Below are 17,967 nucleotides of genomic sequence, written 5' to 3'. Positions count from 1 at the left end.
TATGTTCTCCGGGTACTTGTAAGTTCTGTGGTGGTGAATAGTTCTATTGGTGAATATCTCAAATCTTATTTGCTGGCTATGAAAGAAAAGCCAAAATGAAACTAGTAGGGTGTTATAAAAATACTGGGACAACAGACTACAGTTCCAAGTCGATTTCTACAACTAAATGCTGGATAGTCTCAAGCAAGTCACTTCCTTCCTCAGGGTCTGTTTCTTTATGTGTAAAAGAGCTGGACTAGATCCTCTTCACTACTCTTCCTTGCTCTATAATTATTCTCTCTATATATTTCTATTTCTAAAAAATGTTACAAGGTGATCTTTGGTCTAAAAGCACCTTGCTTTTCTTTTTTTTTAAAAAAATATATTTTTATTGACTTCAGAGAGAAAGAGAGAGGGAGAGAGACAGAAACATCAATGATGAGAGAGAATCATTGATTGGCTGCCTCCCACACACCCCCCACTGGGGATCGAGCCCGCAATCCGGGCATATGCCCCGAACTGGAATTGAACCTGGGACCCTTCAGTCCGCAGGCTGATGCTCTACCCACTGAGCCAAACCAGCGAGGGTGTGCTTTGCTTTTCATCTCCATAAGAAATGAAACAGCCCTGGCCGTATGGCTCGGTTGGTTGCATGCTGTCCAGTGGACCAAGGGGTTGTTTGTTCAATTCCTAGTCAGGGCACATGCCTGGGTTATGGGCTCAATCCCCAGTAGGGGGAGTGCAGGAGGATGTTTAGCTCTCACATCGATGTTTCTCTCTCTCCCTTTCCTTTCCTCCTTCTAAAAATCAAGAAAAATATTTTTTAAAAGATGGGTTAAAAAAATGAAACAGGTTATAAGACTTTCTATTCATTTACAATCTCAATTAACTAAATAGTTAATGTGTAACAGAAACGTGCAACAGGACAGCAAGGACCATCAACCTGGCTGGAGAGGTCTCAGAGAAGGAAAATCTGAACTGTCCTAAGAGGTGAGGACTTGGCCATAGAGACAGGAAGGACTCCATGTGTAGGAGTCCTGGCCACACAGGGGCTTGTGGGAACCCTGCTGCTGGGACAGGGTCTGCAGCGGGGGCATGAGGGCAGAGGGAGCCCGGATGGAGGAGATGCTGTCCTGCCAGGCTACCATGCAGACTTGATGCAGGAGCCCAGGGGAAGGTGTAGGAGGTCCATTTGGCCAGCAGGGCAGGTGTCTCTCCAAGAGCCTGTTTCATTAAGCACAGACTAGGTCCTGAGGGCTCAGACTTAGGGAAACATGATCTTAGATTTACATCCTTCTTATGTTTCAAGTAGGTGTTCTGTAATTACATTAATAAATTCCCAGAACTATACACGGTAACAACACAAAACACGGTAGATCCATCCAATGATCATGTTGAAATCAATGTGTGATTTTTTTTTAAAGAATTGCCTTAAAATCTGAGAACTATAAACACTTCCCTTAGTTGTTAGGAGGCTAACAGTTGAGAATTCTTCTCGGCAGCTCCTCTGCTATCTGCTCCTTCCTCTCTCCTTTTGTGTCTCAGTTTCTATCTTTGTGATCATTGGACTTGGTCTTATATTTCTTTTTTTAAACACAAAATACTACTTCAAATGCTTTTTGGAAGTGGATGGGATATAAAGAAATTAGTATTGAAGTTTCGCTAGTCAGCGGTTCTCAACCTGTGGGTCGCGAACAATGAAAATACATCCTGCATATCAGATATTTACATTACGATTCATAACAGTAGCAAAATTACAGTTATGAAGTAGCAACAAAAATATTTTTATGGTTGGGGGTGACCACAACAGGAGGAACTGTATTAAAGGGTCACGGCATTAGGAAGGTTTTGAACCACTGCTAGATACATGTTCTCCAATATCTCATTATACTAAATAATGACACAACAAGCTTATATGTGCAGCCATTGTGGACAGAGGACCCGAAGTCCTTTGTACACCCATCCTATTATTGCATTCGTGTTGCATTTTAAGAATAAAAAAGGTGGGCTTTTTTGGTTAATGTGTATTATTTTATTTGAGTCACAACTCCCTTAACAGTGAGCGCTTTCATCCCCAGTACCTGGCCTTTGACTCATATTGATTCTCCACAAATGCTCATTGAAAGAATGAATGAGCAAAGTAGGTCAGAAATAACAATTCCGGGAGCAAGATGTACTCACCATCATTCCCATTTCACCGAAGAGGAAGCAGTGGAGTCCAGAGGACCATGTCAGGAAGCCAATAGCTCACGTTTCTTCCCAGCTCCACTTCCTTAAATGACTTCACCTTGTCAGCTTTAAAGTGGCCACGGTGGGAGTATTTTATACCAAAGGATCAGCAAATACTATGTCATCCCCCCTTTCTCTCTGTCCTTGAGAGTCAGGTTTTTAAAAATATCTATTTTATTAATTTTTTACAGAGAGGAAGGGAGAGGGATAGAGAGTTAGAAACATCGATGAGAGAGAAACATCCATCAGCTGCCTCCTGCACACCCCTCACTGGGGATGTGCCTGCAACTAAGGTACATGCCCTTGACTGGAATCGAATCTGGGACCCTTCAGCTCACAGGCCGATGCTCTGTCCACTGAGCCAAACTGGTCAGGGTGAGAGTCAGGTTTTTAAACATTTGCCAGCATACCACTGAAATTAGGATTCAGACTTATTCAGTTAATGACTAGACTGAGGTTAAATTTGCTGGCTGAGAGGTCAATGATGAGTCAAAGATTAAATAGCAGCCAATTTCTGACTCTGCTTCATAGCTGCCCGAGTGACTGAGCCTGCACAGGAAGGACACAGGTGAGCAGGTTAAAGGCCGGAGGCTGCCCAAGCCCTCATCTATGGGTAGGAGTGAAGGAACTGGCCTGCACCACAGAGCCACGATGTGGCGCACACCATCACCCAAACACAGCAAGACTGAGTGAGGGTTTCTGGTGCGCCACGGAGGTTCCTGGGAAACGGCAGATGGAAAGGACTGAGAAAACAACTGCTTCAACAGGAGGGGAGAACTGTGCAGGCCAGATTCCAGCAGGCGCACCCAAATAACGACATAATGCTCAATGAAGAAAAGCATCCCGAAATGACCGATGTGCTTTCACCTGGGTTACATGGAAATACAGGCGGGTCTAGTGCAAAAGCCCAGAGGGTGGAAAACATGAGTATTTAATATTCAAAGAGCCAAAAATGTTTAGAAGAGCCCACCCCTTCTCTAGGCTCGTTTTCATCTTTACCAGCCTCGCAGATATTCCGTTATTATACTAATCTCTCTACTCCCAGGAGAAATGTATTCAACTCAATGTGTGTGTACCCCTGTGGGATATTGTTCAACTTCTTTCCCTGTAAATCTGCAGGGTCAATAAGGTGTTATTATTGTGCTTTAGACCAGTGGTTGGCAAACTGCGGCTCGCGAGCCACATGCGGCCCTTTGGCCCCTTGAGTGTGGCTCTTCCTAAGCTTAGGAGTGCCCTAATTAAGTTAATAACAATGTACCTACCTATATAGATTAAGTTTAAAAAATTTGGTGATCAAAAGAAATTTCAATCGTTGTACTGTTGATACTTGGCTCTGTTGACTAATGAGTTTGCCGACCACTGACCTAGACCATTTGACCAACCAGGATTTAGGCAGGGGACTATTTCACGTCCCCTGCATGTCACAAGGGCTTTAGCGATTGGCTTTTAGGAAGTTTCAGCGTAAGAAAATTCTCAGTGTGGAAAAATATTTCTAATACCCAACCAACAGTCCACTTAAGGAAAATGCTTACTATGAATCCCAGGCAGGCTTATAACTGCCTTTGAAATTGGTTTGAGTAGGATTTGAGTCACATATGCTCCGTAAAGGAGGCAATAAGCACTTAGCAATTGTTAACCAGCTTAGTAATTACTAACTACAAAATTATTAATTGTTAACTTAGTAATTGTTAAGCTGAACAACTGAAACAGGCAATGAGCACTTAGAAATTATTAATAAGAAAAATAGAGATTTCTATTCCAGTTGTCCTTAAAATATCAGCACAACCAAACTTAAGTGTAAAATTCTGAACACAAATGGTTGCATCTGAGCCAGGCCTGCAGTCTCCTAATCAGAGTCAGTAACTATTTTCTGGGCACCTCCTGTAATTTTCTTTTCTTGGTTCCACCCCATCACAGGACCCAAATCGTTTTACGCAGTTCAGAGAGCTGTAGCAAGGATGGTACTAATTGTCTTTTATTTATTTTTATTGACTTCAGAGAAGAAGGGAAAAAGAGGAATAGAAACATCAATAATGAGAATCATTGATTGGCTGCCTCCTGCACACTTCAACGGGGAGAAAAATGCTAGCAGAACCACTGTCAGGGAGTGGGCCCAGACCACTGCCACTGGGGCTGTCTGGGCATTTGCAGCCTGGAGGGAGACCTGTGCCACCTCACTCCACCCCACTCCTCTCCCCCACCCCTCCCCCAGCGAGGCCACCCCATCCACAGCACAGCTCTACTGGACCAAAGAGGGTCCCAGCCTCCAGGACCTGCCTCTCCGAGGCTGTCCCTGTCTGTGCGGGGCCCCTGCTGAGGTTAGATGGGCACATAGAGAGGCCCTGTGTATGATGGAGGAGATGATGGGTGCATCAGGCCCCTTCCCCGTGCAGAGGAGAAGAGAAAGGAAGGCAGTGGGTTCTGAGAATGGCCTGCGGTGAGTGCCTCTGTGTCCTCGGCTCCCGGCACCTTCCCGCTCCAGGTGTACCTCGTGTGGCTTCATCCAGCGGCCAAGCCCCGGAATGGAGGGAGGATGCGGACTGTGCCAAACCACAGGAGCAGAGGCAAGACTGTGGGGGAGCGAATGCCTCAGTGTCAGCTCTGGGGCCTGCTGGCATCAGGGAGGAGCACACTGGGGCCACTGTCCTGCAGATGGGCTTCCTGGAAAGAAAGTTTGAATATGTGATGGATGTGGGGAGCGTTCAGCACACATTCAACTCAACCAACGGTCAATACACACGGATCCACTCTGTGCAGAGCCCGTGGGGGATCCTTTGTGGGAACTGGAGACGAGTGGATGTGGGTCCCCCCTCAAGAGGTCTGAGGCCTCTCAAGAGAATAGGAAACAGATCCGCAGACAATTTACACAGCGACACAGTGCCAACTGTTACTGACACCAACGCCCTGGGCTGGGCCCGCTGGTGAGAAGAAGAGGATTCTGGCCTTTGGGACAGTCAAGTTCCACCCAGTCAGCGTTTCACAAACACGTGTTTGGTTCATGCATTTTAGACGTGTTAAGCTTAGGGCTTATGTGACATATGTAAGTGAAGACATTCACGTGTGGAGCTCAGAATCTATAGAAAAATAAGTCAGGATAAAGGTCGTGGACGAGACCACCAGGGAGCAGGTGTGGGGAGGAAGGCCCAGCCGAAGGACTGTGGGTGGAGTGGTTGGCTGGCAGCACAGGAGGAGGCAGCCAGAGATGGTGCATTATGTGAAGGGGCGATGCTGTATTAACAGAGACGTGACACACAGCAGGTCCTTCTGCAGCCATGATGATGGGGCGCAGCATGAAGGTGCCTCTGCCAGCTCACCAGTGAGAGGCACTTTCTGCAGCCGAGGTGACATGAGGGTGAAGGCGTCTACCCAGCCCGAGGATTGCCGAGCTCAGCCCTTCACGCATGTAATTGTTATTGTAGTCAGTCCTCACTGCACCCTCCAGGCAGGAATGGCCTGCGGTGTAGAGAAGGTGGGTCACTTGCCCAGATCCTGGGGCCGGCAGGAAGGAGGTCAGGATTCCAGCCCATCCCTCTCAGCTCAGGCCTTGCATGAACACTCATCAATAAGCTTGTGTCCATACGCTTCTGTTGTGTTAGGCGCTAAGCGGATCAGCTATCAACCCTGGTATGATGTTTACTTCTGTGTTCTCTTGGTTTTAGGTCTTGGTCATCTCTTCTCACGGCTAATAAGACTCACCCTATTTACTGAATTTTCCCCCTAAGTCTGCTTCTCTCCACCCTTTCTCTGCCTTACCTTTCCCTCCTAACTCTGACATGCAGATCACAGCTCCTCTCATCTTGAAGCCATCACCTTGGTGTTACAAAGTTCTTTTCTAATAGTTTCTGTGGCTCCCTTCTGTTCTGCAAATCAAATTCTTACCTTTCTTCCTTTAAAGCAGCCATTGTGCCATCTGCTATCCTCATTTTAGTCAAGTCACCATCATCACTGTTCTGTTTATTTCCACTGTATTTCAAAACCTTTGTGTGCTTTCTCCCAATAGAAGTAACGGTACTTGGTTCTGAACCATGAAGCCTTCTGCTGTTTTTTCCTTTCAGGGGCTTCCTTGGGAACACAGGCTGCTGCAGGAAGTCCTCCCAGACTGCTGCCCGCTTCCCTGGTGGTGTGTATACATGGGCACGAGGGCTAGCGTTCTGGGCCACTCTTTTAATCCTCATCTCTCATCCACGCCCTCTCCCCTCCTCCCAATAGAAGCTCCATATCCTCGCACCAATCCCTTGACTTATTCAGAGAATGTTTATTTATATGGGTTTTTTTTTTAAAATCTGTGTATGAGACTATGTGAAGGTTTTATTTTGTGTGAATGTCACTTTGGGGGTAGGGTGTAGCTCTATATGGTTTTTTAAGCGCAGTCCGACATGGGGACCTGGACTATAGACTTGTGTTAGCATTTGCACACACACAGAGTATCTAACAGAGTGGGTAGAGCCAAGGAACACATGTATTTGTTCTCTAACAATGAATGAGCTTATTTGTGAGTTAATGCCAGTGGGTTTTTATCAAAATACCAGCTATAAATTATTACTCTTTGTGGTTTGATGGGCAAATAGCATTTTATACTGAGGCAAAAAAACCCAACCCCCCTGTATATTTTGTACTGGGACCAAATAATATGAGTACTAATCCATGGGACCTACAGAAAGAATGGAAGGATTGGAATATATGATGCAATTGTAGAGAAAAGTAAAAGAAAAAAATAAAGCAATCATAGATTTAAAAGCAATTTTCACTTTGCTTGCTAATAACTGAATGAACTGGTGGGGGACGGGAGGGAGAGTGATCAGCAAATAAGGTTATGTAGATAAATTTCCTCTTGAGACAGCCTTGATTACTGTATCCCTTTCTCTCCTCTCTCCTCTCCCAGTTCTCTCTCTGACTCAGCAGCATTTGCCACTTCAGGTTCCCATCCCCACGTGGACCATTTCTCTTTCTGGGGGAAATCCTGTTACACAGTGGAGGACAGCTTGCCCCTATCTAGTGAAGCAATGTTATTTAGCAAAGCTGAGATGGAGGGTCAGTAAAGGGCTATGTTACAAAGGAAGTGAGAACAAGCTCGGACAAGATGCAGGCAGGAGGGAGCAAAACATAAGTGACTCCAAACTTCACACAGTGAAGCAGGTTCTTTGCCTTCTTGGGTCTCTTCTCTTGGCCCTGCCCCACCTGCTCCCCTGCCCTCCCATCCTGATGGGAGCTCCCAGAAGGGCAACCTTGCCAGGGCTGGGAAGGAAGGACAGGGGACGACCTCAGGGAGGGACCAGGGCCTCAGCTGGAATTTATGAGGTTACATGGTGAACCCCAAGTCTCAGGACTTCAGTTTCTTCTTCTGCAAAATGGGGAGATGATTTCTCCCTCATAGGTTGTTGTGAGAGGTAAAGGGCCAGTACATGTGTCAGGCATTCCGAACATGCCCGCTGTGCAGTAAACACACCCATGTTAGCGACTGTTGCTAGAATGGGCAATGGAGAAGTTTGCTCCTTAAGTGGGCAAGCACAAAACAAGAACTGTGTCTAAAAGAGCAAACAGCCCTGTCAACCAACAACTATGCTCAAGAATGAATACAGAAGGCCAAGCTTAGAAAGGCAAATGGTTGACCTTTACGAGGCCTACTTTATAGTTCAGCTTCTTTGTTTCAAAATCTGCATAATCAAGCTCATTAATGGAAAATTTTAATGATTTTTAGCATAATGTCTTTAAAATATAACAGTACTCTATAATCCCCATGCAACCAGTATCCTAGGCAAAGACTCAGGGCTTGTCTGTGTGTTTGTTCATTCAGCATTTCTGCCTTTAGTTTTCCATACCAGTGAACAGAAATCCACCCCCACGTGTAACTCGTGAGGAAAAGTAAACACTTAGTTTATGTCCGTGGGGATCTTGTTGCTGAGCACACAGCAGATCTCAGGTGGCCAGCAGTGAGAAATGGTAATGTAACCCATTTCCTCTAGCCCACATCCATGCCAAGTTGGAATTTAAAGTGTTTGGACTAACACTGAATCAAAAACTAACTTATTCTTTGTGGAGGCATAACCCCAAAATGGCCCTAATCACGGCATAAGCTAACATTTCATAGTTCAAGTCATAGTCACAAAACACCCAAGACAGTTACGGAGTACAATTTTGTCTTTTCTAGAAGAGTCATACTATTGAAACTCCCTCAAATTCGAATTAATAAGTAATATAACAACTAAGAGCATCCTTAATTTTCCACACTTAAAAAAATGAGTTATAAATTCAACTTCAGGGTGTTCCCTTCCTACAGAGGCAGATAGGATAAGCGATCACTACCACATAGCAACCATTTGTGCTTTTCAGCACCAGTACAGTGGATTTGCTAAGACAACCTGCCAAGTCGAAACGCAAGCTTTCCAGTGAATTCTCAATGATTTTTGATTTCTCTGAGCATGCCCATTTGGCTCCTGGACTGGTTTTAGCAGGGGCACATTTGTTTAATGGGGAGTAATAGATCTCCAAAACAAGGTAGGAAAAGAAATTTCTAGAATGTGGAAACTGATGTAGCTAGCATAAAGAATTACAGGTAATTTTCTGTCTTTCCTTTGCCAACCTTGGGAAAGACCCAAGAATTATCCTACCATGGGACGTGAAAGGTTAAAAGTACAAAATAGTAAAATGGACTCTTACTGTAACTGCCTAGAAATCTTCATCATGGGGTACTTTGAATATTAGACTTTTAATATGAGACCACAATTCCTATGAAACTGTTCAGACTAGAGTAAGAGAACTAAAATTTCCATACAGAGAATATAGGGCTATTCAGAGGGGCAGGCTTCATGATAATACTTTATTTCCCCAATAAGGAGGAGCCTGAAGCCAGAAAGGAATAATTAAATGACCTAGTTATTTTTTTTCTGATAGTCCTGGTCCTCCTCCTCTAGTCTTCCCCTTGGATTACATCACCTATTCTAGGAACACTGGGGTTTGTTTTTGTTACGGCAATGCTCAGAAGGGAAATGGTCCTTCTACAGTAGGAGAGAATCCCTCTACTGGTTGTTTCTTCAAATTGCAGGTCAGCACTCAATGGTTCAGAATTTTTTTTTTTTTAAGTGAAAATATGTATTGGATATAGTAAGTGTAAGTGTTTTTCAGTGAAACCTGTTTCCGTTATGTATTGATGAATGCAGGATCAAGATTACTTGCCTGTCTGAAACATTCAGCACCCGTGGGCTGCATGCAGTCAGCCACAGGATTAGGGTGAGGCGAGTGAGGCAGGTTAAGTAAATGTTGAGTAGGATCCTGTCTCTATTTACACTCTGATATTCTATTTATTGTTAATTCTTGCATTAATTTTGATTTTTAAAAAGAACTTTACATTTAAATAGAATTGAATTTTATTACTACACTTTTTTATGTCCCCTTAAATGTTGTGCCTCAAGTGAATGCCTCACCCTGACCTTCAGTATGTGCCTCACAGAGGGAATGGAGAGAGTGGGAGCCTGGGAATCCGACACACACATGGGAATGAGAAGCTGACAATGTGTGACTCTTCTTCTATCTCAATGAGGCAGGAAATAAACACATCAGCTAAGGGTGAGGAGGACAGTCCTCAGAGAGGGGAGACTTAGCATGGCTGGTGAAGAGACTGGGAGAGGGAGAAGGTCGGGACAAGTGAAGGACAGTCGCACAGCGTGGAGTGCCCTGCCCACAGCTGGCCATTGGCAGGGATGCTGCCTGCGGGTGTCACACCTTCCCCAGCAGCCTGGCGGGTGTTGTAGGAGCAGAGAAGACGGGGGTGACCTGAGGTCTGGGGCTGTCGGGGTGGAAGGATGGGAACCGAGGAGAGGAGGGCGAAGGTGCCAGATGGTTCCTCATCCAAGGCAGGGAGGTGGGTCAGGAGCTCGCTGGGTGGGGTGAGGGGGTTGGGGGCAGGGAGAGGGGGGCAGAGTGTTCTAAATGAATATAGAGGTGGTGGTTGGAGATGAGTGTCCTGGAGAGTATGTGTACTTGAGTTTAGAATTTAGAGGGAATGAAGTTCCAAGCGAAGCCACATAAAGGACTTTCTTGCTGATAAGTTGTCTTGTGTGTAGTAGAGAGGAAATGTAAACACAGTGGTGCATACATCATAAAATAAGGGTTCCTTAAACTTCCAAGTGTCTTTTTAAAAATATATATTTTTTTATTGATTTCAGAGAGGAAGAGAGAGGGAGAGAGAGCTAGAAACATCAATGATCTGAGAGAATTGTTGATTAGCTGCCTCCTGCATGCCCTTTACTGGGGATCAAGCCCGCAACCAGGGCATGTGCCCTTGACCGGAATCAAACCCGGGACCCTTCGGTTCGCAGGCGACACTCTATCCACTGAGCCAAACCAGCTAGGGCATAAAGTAATATTCTGATGATATGTCATAGAATTGTATACTTGAAACTATGTAATTTTATTAACCAATGTCACTCCAATAAATTTAATTTAAAAAAATTTCCTCCACTACAGTGTGGTGAAGAGTGTCGTGAAGAATACTTGTGGCCATAGCTTTTCTCCCAAATGTTCCTCCTCCTGCCAACTCTGAACAGAAGGAAAGTTATTCATAGGAATATTACTTACCAAATCCTACGGGAACTACTAACAATATGAGCTACTTGTTAACCATCAGTGGCTATTTACTTGCTAAGATTATATAGAGTACTTGTAATTGGAGCACTAGATGCTCATCACAGTATCTAGGGAAAAATGAAAGTCTTCTTTTGTAGTTAGTGCCAAATAATTCATCTGGCTGCAAGAGCAGATTCTATCAGGCATCTTGAGTATTATTACTTATAAAACAGATGACAGTATTGTGTTTGGGGCAGTGAAATTAAATCCCATACCAAAGTGGGCCAAGAGCAGGTGTCAGCCTGGGACAGATGTCAGCACCAGGGACAAAACAAAAAGAATAGTCATGTAATCCTTTGAACATATTTGGAACTATAAACTGCAAATATAAATTCTGGATTGGTAACTATCATTTAGGACTATGCTGTCCAATATAATAATCACTAGCCACATATGGCTATTTAAGTTTAAATTAATTAAAATTAAATAATTAAAAATTAAGTAAAATTCAGGTCCTCAGTTGAATTAACCACATTTCAACAGCCACATGTGGCCCGTCACTGCTGTGTTGGGCAGCACAGACAGAGAGCATCTCCATCACTGCAGAAAGTTCTACTGGACAGACTCGATACAGCACTTAAACCTTTTCCAGTATATGTGGGTTTTTTGGTGAGGGGAGGGAGAACTCCAAAAATTTTCTATGGTAACCCATATTTATCACTGTTTCCTGATCACCTCATACACGATAACACAAATGACTGAAATATGTTTACCATCACAGCTCTCCATTCTACCAATGCACATAATACAACCAATTAAAATGTGCTGGCTGGATCAAATAACCAGGACAAGAGAAAAACAAATATGGAAACACTAACTCTTTATCCAAACATGGTTTCACTTATGAATGCATGTCCGAAATCAGGCCAATGCCATTTCTGAGCCCCATCTTGTCACCTATTCTCATCAACTATTATATATTTTTTAAAGTTAGTTTTACATTAGTAGTAAGGTATAATTAAATTTATGTAATGACTCTGACCTGTGCTAGAGTCAATAAAATTGCTACCAGAAATGCTGAGAAAATCCCAGTTATAGAGTAATCACCAAGAAAGCACAAGATTTGAGCAACATGACTAAATAATGATGATGATGATAATAATATATAAAAAGACTTGTGCAAGTTAAGACAACCAGATCTAACAGCATTATTGATTTAAAAAAAAAAATCAACTGTATAAAGTCCATAATCTGGACTTTTTATTTCACATTTGCTTTCCCTCTGTTCTGATCAATCATGAATCTTCCAAAAGTACCATTTTAAATACATCTTATCACATTACTAGGTGATAAGATTATTTTCTTGATTCTTTATCTGATTTTCGAGGTTGTTTGCCCAACAAAAATCACACTTAAAAAGCGATCCATGATTGCAATTCACCGGAATGAAAACAAGTAATTCAATGAAGATGGCAAATACTTAACTAAGAATATAGTTTTCACAAGTAGTGGGCAGGTCATGGTTTATAACCATACATACTAGTTGTACATAAAAATCATGAGCCTGAGACATGATAGTATATATACACATTCTGATTAAAAATCAAATGCTGAGCACGCTTCTGGCCACGGAAGAGTCATGTACTGCACAGCCGGCATAAAGCTCGCTGTGCGGTGTGGTCTTTATCCCCCCTACATAGCTTGAGCTGACAAAGGCAACTTAAAATTTTCCCCTCAAAACCAATTGTTGGGAGATAAATATTATAATTAAATAAGGAATTGAACTCCCAATAAGTCATAGAAATCAAAATGTGAGTTGTCCCTTATCTCAATTCCCTCTTGATAATGTCTCTCTCTGTTACCACCTGCAAAGTATTAACAGACTTAATGCTCAAGAGCCGATGGTTAAACAGACAAGAGTGGTGAAGACCTGGGAGGGGCTGGTGCGTGGAGAAGGAGTCAATGGGGAAAAACAAACAAACAAACAAACAAACAGGACATCTGTAATACTTTCTTTTCTTTTTTTTTTTTTTTTAAATATATTTTATTGATTTTCTACAGAGAGGAAGGGAGAGAGATAGAGAGTCAGAAACATCGATGAGAGAGAAACATCAATCAGCTGCCTCCTGCACATCTCCTTCTGGGGATGTGCCCGCAACCCAGGCACATGCCCTCGACCGGAATCGAACCTGGGACCCTTCAGTCCGCAGGCCGACGCTCTATCCACTGAGCCAAACCGGTTTCGGCCATCTGTAATACTTTCAACAATAAAGATACATTTTTTAAAAAAGAGTCCTAGTCCACTCAGCGTTTAAGCTGGGAAACATGTGTGAGACCACACATCCCTGGTGGCTACAGCACCGGGCCACAGGGCTTGGAAGGAAACAGTTTTATTTTGAGCAGAGTGCAAAGACAATGCAGCACTTCGCAGCTACATTGTAACTAGATCCTGCTTCTATTTATTAAGGAAATAATTAGATATTAAGTGTCTTAATTAGCAATACTGGGGAATAGCCTTCTTATCACATCAGAAACTGAAATTCCTGGCACATATTTTTCTCAGAAGCCAGTCTAGCCCTAGCCAATTTAGCTCAGGAAATAGAGCACTGGCCCAAGGGCTGAAGGGTCTTGGGTTCGATTCCGGTCAAGGGCCTGTACCTGGATTGCAAGCTTGATCCCGGGCCCTGGTGGGGGAGCGGGTGGCAACCGATGGATGTCTCTTTCACATCAATGTTTCTCTGTCTCTCCTCTTCCCTTCCATTCTCTCTAAAATCAATAAAAAATATCCTCTGGTGAGGATTAACAACAACAACAACAAAAACCAAAAACAACAAAAAGAAGAAGCCCATCTACCTTTGCCCCATGTTCTGAAAAAGAACAGCCTTTTCAACAGAAAGTACTTGCTGGTCTCTCATAACTCACAAAGAACATACAATTTCCTTCCCTACAGTATTTTAGAGGAAAATCTCAGAGTTCATCTCAGAGTCACAATAAAAAGCCATTTGATTTCTCTCTCATCCCTATTATCGGAAGAGACCAGTTAGAAATTCATTCTATTAATTTCGCCTAAATACAGATATTACTGTACCTAATCTAAGAATAAAATGCCCTGGACTTAAAAAAAAAAAAAAAACTTAATCTTATTTTTTCTACTAACCGGTACCATTATTTTCCTTCTTGTGTTTACTCTGCTAGCTTTATTACAAATACTATACATAGACATGATACTAGGTTCTGCTATTTTAGCACAGAGCTTAAATAAGAAGGTTAAAAAAAATCGTGGCTAGGCTGGCTGGTGTGGCTCAGTGGATGAGCATTGACCTATGAACCAGGGGGTCATGGTTTGATTCCCACTCAGGGCACATGCCAGGGTTGTGGCTTGATCTCCAATGGGGGACGTGCAGGAGGAAGCTGATCAATTATTCTCTCTCATCATTGATGTTCTATCTCTCCCTCTCTTCCCTTCCTCTCTGAAATCAATACAAATATATTTAAAAAATCCTGGCTACAGTTTTTAAGTATATCAATTAGAATAACATTACCCTCTTTCAAAATTATTATAAAATGTTGAACCTTTCAAGGGTCAATTCTTCCTTCTTCACCAGAATTTGAAATGGATCTCATGAACTGATGACTTGCAACAGATCGACTGGCATCAGGCAGAAAGCCGCACAACCTTAAAAAGAGACAACAACTAATTATGTTGACACATTAATGAAGCAGCGATAATAGTTTTCATAAATAATACTTGGAGAAAAAAATGTTTGAGACCAAGCGTCCCTGTCTTACTACGGAAATGAGTCAGACAGAGATTGTAGGAAACACTTACTCTCAGCAGGGGGAGGGACAATATAGCACTTCACAGCTATATTGTAACAATTAACCCAACCTGCCAGCTACAGAAAAATCATGTCATGATTTACTTGTATTTAATTTCTGGTAAATCTCATGGATTTGATCTCTCATCTCTTGGCTCAACATATTTATTTGCTTCATCCAAAACAAGCATCTTGATCCATTTTGGAAAATTAAAAAATAAGTCTTACTTAAGTGTGGGTTGTGCATAGAACCTTCCTTCCAAAGATTATGGTAGGGACCGGCAGGGAAGAGGAACTTTAAGTGGAGAAACCTCACAAATACTACCTCAGCCAGGTGAGCAAGGTCAATACCAAATCAAACCCTTGATGTAATGAGAAAATGGCACTTTAACTCTGTGGTCTTCCTCTCCAAAATCCCTAACCCAAGTCTAACCTTAAGAAAAACATCAAATTTCAAATGTATCAGACCAATACTCCTCAAAACTGTCAAGGTAATCAACCCAGGGGGGATCCTGGAACAGAAAGACAGTAGGTAAAAATCAAGGAAATCTGAATAAACTCTGGACTTTGGTTCAAGATAATGTACCAATGTTGGTTCATTAATTTTAACAAATGTACCCTAATAATATAAGATGTTAATAATATGCCTAACTGGGTGCAAGGTATCTGGGAACTCTGTACTGTCTTCTCAATGTGTCTGCAAATCTAACACCATTCTGAAAAAATAAAGCCTATGAAAGAAAAGTCTTGCCAGATGGCATGGCTCAGTGGTTGAGTACTGACCTATGAACCAGGAGATCACAGTTTGATTCCCAGTCAGGGCATACGCTTAGGTTTCGGGCTTAATTCCCAGTGTAGGGCGTGCAGGAGGCATCTGATCAATGATTCTCTCTTATCATTGATGTTTCTCTCCCTCTCTCCCTCTCTCCCTTCCTCTCTGAAATCAATAATAATATATTTTTAAAAAGTCTTAGCCCTAACTGGTTTGGCTTAGTGGATAGAGCGTCGGCCTGCAAACTGAAGGGTCCCAGGTTCGATTCCAGTCAAGGGCATGTACCTTGGTTGCGGGCACATCCCCAGTGGGGAGTGCGCAGGAAGCAGCTGAATCGATGTTTCTCTCTCGTCGATGTTTCTAACTCTCTATCCCAACTATTCCTCTCCCTTCCTCTCTCTAAAAAAATCAATAAAAATACATTAAAAAAAAAAGTCTTTGTATCACTTCTAGATATTCATGCATGGCAACTGGCTTAAACAATTAGGCTAATTATTTTTCTTTACCATATCCCACATATTATGGTTAAAAAATACCCTAGGAAAAACATGGTAATACTTACAAAGATATCCTCTATTTAACGTCTCCTGTTCTCCCTGGAGTACCAGTAACCAGTATGTGCTGAGCCAGTCTGCATTTTTGCATTTCATTTTTGAACACCAATTCCACAAAGCAGGCATGACAAGTTGTTCCCAGACAGTATTCAAGAGCGAGAGTTATCTTTTGGATCTAAAAGTCAAAAGCTTTAAGTCATTATGTTGCAGAAATAAAGTCTCCATCAAATGATTTCCGAAGCACATGGCTAAATGCCAAACTGTTCATATTCAGTTTAAAATTCTGGTCTGCAAGCAGCTTTTATACAGCACAACACAGAATCACTTGCAAATTTACAACTACTCAAACTGCTTCATGATAGACTCATTTTAAGTGTCTCATTTTTAATTAGATTTTTGTGCCTTTTCAAACTTGGGATCCTGTTTCTTAAAGATAAAGTATCAAAACGAACATTTCCTATATTATTCTTCTGTGTGTAAGACATGTAAATAGTGAACAAGCCCTGTGTTAACAGCTCCAAGGCAAGATGTTCTGTATGTATTCACTGATTACCATTCACTTTAAAAATAAGTACCTTTTCAATAGGAAACTGACTATACAGCCTTGATCTAAATAAAGCCTACAACTTTGTTGGGGCACAGGGCAGGCCACCCCAAAATATCCTACCATGGCATACTGATTACTTTGAATTAAAGTTACTTGACAAGCAGCTGGTGCAGGAAGGGCCCATTACCCTGGCTTGTTGCCTTGAACGCAGGAAATACTCCTCTGCAGTTAGAGGTGCACTCCTTGCTGCAGGGAAGCTGAGGGAGACACCCTCATCACCAGAGGTAAGGAATCCAGGGCCGAAGAGCTTACATAAACAAACCATGTTACTCCTTCCCTAACTTACTTCTCAAGCCCAAACTCACTAAAGAGCACCCAAACCCAAATGTATTTATCTTGTCACTTCTTCAAAAACATAGTTTCTTTGTCTAAAAAGGTAAAAAAAAAAAAGCTGGCTGGTTCATCATTTCTCAGAGCACCTTTACAGTGGAGAGTCCTCACAAATATTACCTCAGCCAGGCGATCAAGGTCAACACCAACAGTCAAACCCTGGATGTAATGAGATCCCTGTGATTCGAGAGGGAAAAGAATCATAGACTTTGATGGAAGTCGGAAGGACACAGATGAAGGTGGATGGGCAGAGTTTCTGGCAGGAAGCTTAGCTCAGGTATTCTATTATCACAATAACATTGAGATCATTTGTTGAGAATGGCTTGTAGATTTCAGGGTTTTGAAAAGAGTGAAGAGGACTTGAAACAGCAGTTGCATAAAATGGAAGAATGAAAGGCCAGGTGAAGTTGACTACCATGAACTAATTTTTTTTTTAACCAAATCTTCCTAGTGTACAAGTTTTTCCAACTCTTCTAGGAGGTTTGCTGTAGGTACAAAGAAGCCATATAGTTGGATTCATCCATGGTTGAAGTTTCCTCTGGTGGATAATATCTAATAGTCATTGATAGCATTTATAAATCTTGGGAGTGAGGGAATAGGTTTTTGTTAGTTATGAAATTACAAATAAACCAATGGCCAGATATGTTAAGTGATTTGTTTATGATCACTTGAGTAATAAAGAGTGGTTGTAAAAATTAGAACTTGACTCTTCAAAATTACATATTCCTTTCTAGGTGGTGAAAATGTTTTGTAGTTTTTTGGAGAAAAAAATGAGAAAAGTTCCCAAGAAGAATTTCAGGGAATAGTTATTAAGTAAACTACTTTAACACTGTAAACCCTGAGGATATAAAACAATATACAAAAACGTAAAAATTCTAAAAGCTTGGCCTCTAGTGTTTAAAATATACTCAGTATACCTCACTGAAAACAGCCACTGATTATACACCCATTTTCTGACTTCCACCATAACCCTGTAGTCATTTTTGATGCTGGTAATGTTTCTTCTTGTTTACATATAACACAATAAAAATGAAAACATAAAATTATACATGAGGAGCAATGAAAGACACAGATATATAACTATTTATATTAGTTCAGCTTACAGATATTTGATCT

The 17,967-nt window shown here is 42.1% G+C and overlaps 1 protein-coding gene and 1 long non-coding RNA gene across 2 annotated transcripts in view; one reads left to right on the top strand and one right to left on the bottom strand.

Moving 5' to 3' along the window:
- The window catches only part of KLHL6 (kelch like family member 6), a 91,967-nt gene that overhangs the window by 69,391 nt on the left and 4,609 nt on the right, over nt 1-17,967 (top strand). The gene's annotated exons all lie outside the window — the stretch shown is intronic.
- LOC308515782 overlaps nt 4,168-17,967 on the bottom strand; it is a 30,056-nt gene continuing 16,256 nt past the window's right edge. Inside the window, exons 3-5 of the long non-coding RNA XR_013995670.1 lie at nt 15,923-16,089; nt 14,344-14,446; nt 4,168-4,869 (exon numbers count right to left, since the gene is read on the bottom strand). This is a non-coding gene — a long non-coding RNA (uncharacterized lncRNA). The remainder of the gene's footprint in view (nt 4,870-14,343; nt 14,447-15,922; nt 16,090-17,967) is intronic.

The sequence above is a fragment of the Myotis nattereri genome (genome assembly GCF_964212035.1).
Source record: "Myotis nattereri genome assembly, chromosome: 3".
NCBI classification, from domain to species: Eukaryota; Metazoa; Chordata; class Mammalia; order Chiroptera; family Vespertilionidae; genus Myotis; species Myotis nattereri.
The sequence above is the reverse complement of the archived record's forward strand: the minus strand, read 5'-3'. Positions and strand labels throughout refer to the sequence as shown.